Source organism: Microtus ochrogaster, linkage group LG2 (assembly GCF_000317375.1).
Source record: "Microtus ochrogaster isolate Prairie Vole_2 linkage group LG2, MicOch1.0, whole genome shotgun sequence".
In the NCBI taxonomy this organism is placed as follows: domain Eukaryota; kingdom Metazoa; phylum Chordata; class Mammalia; order Rodentia; family Cricetidae; genus Microtus; species Microtus ochrogaster.
Genome location: NC_022028.1, coordinates 6,355,241 through 6,360,441, shown reverse-complemented (window position 1 = coordinate 6,360,441; position 5,201 = coordinate 6,355,241).

The following is a 5,201-nucleotide window of genomic DNA, read 5'->3' as shown; positions in this document are numbered from 1 at the left end:
ATAAATACTATAGTCGGGGGCCTTATCCCAGCCCCCTGGCATCCATCTTTGGAATACTGGGCAAGAAATTCCATTTCAAGCCCCCTCCCTGGGAATTGCCTTATTCCAAACTCTACCTCCAAGAAAGCCCTCCAAATTGTAACCCCTCCCCAGGGAAGGTCGGGACCACTCCCACAGGCTATTTGAACTGCCCCCCAGAGAATGAACATGTGGTCTCTTGGGTTTCGCGTGGTCTCCCCTTTTCTCCCAGGGGCACCAGGGAGGATTGCATTAAATATGGGCATCTTTTATTTGGTCTGATTCGGTCTGATTGGAATTATTTGCGTCGGCGGAGAGACTCGTCTTAAGAAAAGCCTAACCAAAAAAAAAACAAAAACAAAATTAAACTAAAACAAAGCAAACAAAGCAAAACCATTGCCCTAACTCATCTCCCAGATGGCGAACTGAGATGGAAAGTTTAAGGGGTTTGAAAGAGAGAATACTAGGAATGCAGGGTATTGTCCTTATCACGGTCACCCTTATAACTCTTGTTTTGCTTTTTCTTAGACAACCCTTGCTTTGGGGGTGCAAAATCAATTGGCTTTTTGAAAGTATTTTTTGTGTATGGCAAACATTTCATCTAAATCCACATAGAGCAAAGAGCATCAGCTTTTATTTCTTTTAGTTACATCCGTTGATGGGAAGGCTTGGAAGGCCTTGCTTTCTTAGACCAATAACTGAGAGACAGTAAGCTGAGCTTAAGAGATTTGGGTGACTCTGTCACTGAATCCAGCCAGGTCTCCTCTTGGTGCATCTGAAACCAATAAGCACGAGAGGCAGATTAAGAGAAGAGAGAAAGAAAACTCCTTGTAGCAAGTAAGGGGACCACTAGGGACAAGGCAGACTCGCTCTCCCCAAACAAAGGAAGGCTGGGTTTTTTCCAGGAATCTATACATACTCATCTAGGAACTGCGTGGAGAGGTGGCCATATTTGTGAGCCTACCCAGTTCAAGATGACAGGGCACATGTTCAAAAGGAAAACTTAATGGACATGATCACTTCTGGGTATGCTCGGTTTGTACTTAGAATTTTCATTCATTTTTATTTATGTGTATGTACCTACTTGCTTGTATGTGCACCGTGTGTATGAAGTGACCTTGGAGGCCAGAAGAAGGTGACAGATGCCCTGGAACTGGAGTAACAGGCAATTGTGAACTGTCCAATGTGGGTGCTGGGAACTGAACCTGGATCCCCTCCAAGAACAACCTCTGAGGCCCTCAGTTCAAATTCTAATCAGGCAAATTTTCTCGAGGTCACCTAGGTCAGATTGACTTAATAGCCCTGGCTACTTCCTCTATTGTTCTCCAAAGATCTGCAGCTAGAACAGAAAGAAGCACTAACCTTGAATGCATATTAATAGTCTCTTAAAGGGACTGCAACCTTTTCCTTCAGTGAGTTGTAGGATTTTGTGCCTATAGGTGTCTGCCTCAATTAATGTTGTGGGATATTTGTACACTGTGTGAAGATATATGGCTGTGATTGGTTTAATAAAGAGCTGGATGGTCAATAGTTAGGCAGAAGGTATGGGGAGGGGGCTTTCAGGCAGAGAGAGAAGAAGTAGGAGACACGTCTAGGCAAAAGAAAGATGCACACAAAATGGGAGGGAGGTAAGAGCCACATGGAAGAATGTAGGTTAATAAAAATATGGATTAAGTTATAAGAGTTAGTGGGACATGCCTAAGTTAGGGCTGAGCTTTCATTATTAATAACAAATTGCCATGTTGTTATTTGGGAGCTAGCAGCCCAAAGCAGAATCCCACTATGGAGAAGCTTGTAAGAGAAGGATTGGGAATACAGTCCCACCAAGTACTCAGTCTTCAAGTAGCAAAAACATCAGCATTTGGGGCTTGAGAGATGGCTCAGCGGTTAAGAGCACTGGTTATTCTTCCAGAGGTCCTGAGTTCAATTCCCAGCAACCACATGGTGACTCACAATCATCTATGATAAGATCTGGTGCCCTCTTCTGGCCTGTAGTCAGAACACTGTAAACATAATAAATAAATAAATAATAAATAAATTTTTTTAAAAAATCAGCATTTTCAATAAGCAAACGTTGTCCGAGGGAAATGAAATACACGGTAGGTTGAAAACAGAAGTCAGAAAACAATGAACCGTGGTATAGAGAGATGCTGGCCCCGAGTGTTTTCTAAGGAGGAGCCATGAGCTGACATTCAGAACAAGCTGAATGACTCCTGGCCACACCTTCCAGGGCCTGCATCAAGAGGGAGGTGCATTGTAGAAAGTGTAGCGGGGATGCAGAATCAGCCTTGTAGATGATGCTTCAAAGTAAAATGGTCGGGTCATGGCTCAGTGTCATGTGCGCTTGTCACACAAGCACAAGGGCCTGGGTTCACATTCCTAAAAGCCACATAAAGCCAGTCACAGCATGTCTGTGACAGCAGTCTCCTCCAGTGATGGGGAGGCAGAGACACGAGAACCCAGAAGGTCCTGAGCCAACTAGCCTAGTGTGTGTGGAGGGGAGGGTTGGAGGCAGGGATTGCACAGGACAGGGTAAAAGGGATGAACAACACCGAGATTGCCCTCTGACCTCCATATGTGTGAAGCAACATGTTAGTTAGCACATGAACTCTCATACACATGAATGTACAGTCACACACATAAATGCACATACCATATACACACTATACAAAAGCACACACAAAATAAATCAGTAAATAAAACAACGAAGGCATTCGGGAATATAACTGGAGCCGTGTGATCTTCAAGGCTACAGTTATCAGCATTATTCCACACCACATCATTTTGTTGGCTGGCTGTGAAGATTTCTCGCCCTCTTTCCAATGCTATGAATTTCAGAACTTTACAGCCTCCCCCTGGAGGAACCGAAGAACAATGTCTAATGCCAGTCTGTGCTTCAAGCTGATGTGGCACCCGACACAGTTCTTTGGGAGGCAAAGGCTCTGGAGGAGAGAGTTTGCCAGTCTTACCCACAGTCTGGGGTCTTGAGAAAAATCTATGCGGAGAAGCTCAATTGTTAGATTTAATTTCTGCGGGCTAACTAATTCATTCCTAAATGAACCCCCCCCCAAAAAAAAGAGAGAGAGGTTTAATTTAATGCAGACTTTGAAAGAAAGCAGAAGATTAAAGCTAACTTCTCAGAAAGAATTCTGAGGGCAGCACAAAGAAAATTGGGTAACTGATATTAAACCATGACATGTCCGAAGGAAAAAACCCTTAAATGCTTTCTCAATGAAGCTATTCTCTTCCATAATTTCTTAAAGATGTATCCTCCCCAAAGGATCAATATGAAAGTCCTGGCTTTCTTTTTCCTCTTATATAAGTCAGAGACTTAATGTCATTTTACTGCCAAATTATTCCAACATCATCACATGTCTTCAGACAGACAAAATGACTTGTTTCGATGACTTGATGGTTTGACGTCCAAAAGTGTGAGTCCCAAAGCCTAATTAACAAAGCTGTTGCTGGGCAAGGGGCTGATCCCAGAAGTAGAGACCATGAGGTTCAGTCACTAATACTCCCTCTGGTGGAGCCCAAACAAGCTGTTTGCACAGGCACCTCCATTCTCCACGTGGAAAACTGGGGCTTCGTCCCGTAGCCTGTCGCGTTGGATGGAAAAGATTTAATTTAAAACATTTAGACATGAAGTTGGGCAATGACGTCTCTGAGTAAATTCAGTTCCTGGAACTAAATAAACCAAAAAAAAAAAAAAAAAAAAAAAAACCTGTTTTTAACTGATAGGAAGCTGTGTGTCCCACAAGTGGTGCTTTGGAAAGAGACTTGTTGAAAATGGTGGGAACCTAATTACAGTTAATGAAGTGAATCGTCTCGATTACCGAGGCTGGCCCGAGTTTGACAGAGTCACCCTGAGAAGCTGGGGTGGGAAAAAACCCGGAGCAGCCGCATCCAGGCTGTTGTCATTGCAGGCATATAGAGGAAAGGCAAAGCCAGCTTGAAGCTGCACCACTAGGAACGTTCTGGGAAAAAGAAATCAGAGTTACTAGGTTGTGCTCAATATAGTGACTTTTGACGTTGGTGGGGTGGGTGGGGGCAAGTAAGAAACTCTGTAACTCAGGATAAGACAGATAGCTCTGAGCCTGATTCACAGTGACACACACACACACACACATACACACACACACTATTGGAAGAGTTTCGTTCATGCATGGATTTAACAAGAGTTGACTGAACACCCTACTCTTTGCAAGATCTATGCTTGTAGCAGAGACTTTCAAAAATGCCCAAGAGATGCCTCTATTTAACATACAACCATCTACTTAGGAACTGCATGAAAGAGAGAGCAAGACATAAACCCCTAAATTAGTAGTAAGTAAAGTCCACACATCATGAGACATCAGAGAAAAGAGAGAAATTTTCAAGGAGATTCATAGCTGCCCCAAGAGAGGTCCCTGAACATCGCAAATAATCTGAAGGGAGAACGTAGGAGCGGGGCTAAGAAAGAACGCCAGAAGTGGCCTTCTAGGGGACGTGGACCACAGACCAGACGATAAAAGGCGGAGCAGAAAGAGAGCTGCAGAAAGAATCCACAGATGAGATGCAGGCCAGTGGTGTGTGACAGAAAGCAACTCAGGAGTTCACCTGCTGCCATGCACAGCCTTGTTAAAGCACTTTTGATATCTGGTTTCTAAAAGAAGGTGGCAGGGGACATCCTCACCCCACAGGACAAGAGCCATATCAGCAAACTTGATTCATAGTGAGACCTTCACAAAAGCTGAGTCCCTTCCTCTGACTTTACCCTTTCATCCTGGAACATCCATACCCACAGTAGGAAGAGAAAGAAAGGCTATCCCCAGAACTCTTTGTTTGGCCTGATCTGGAAGTTGGTATTATAAACTCTTTCTCATAGAAAGATTAGCAGCATAAAATGTCACACGAGGGCTGGGGCTACAACTCAGTTGGCAGAGCACGTGCCCAACACCAGAGTTCTAGGTTCCGGCCCCAGCACTGCATAGATCAGATTTGGAGGCACGTGTTTGCCATCTTAGCACTCAGAAAGTAGAGGATGTAAGATGGGAAGTTTGAGGTCCACTTGGGTTACACGAAACCCTGTCTTGAAAAGCAATTTTAAAAGATGTCTTCTTAATATCTAGGGGAAGGCAAGCGGAGTATCTTCTGAGTTTAGTTTTCTTTAGAAAACCACCATCCGGAGCAAGAGACAGGTG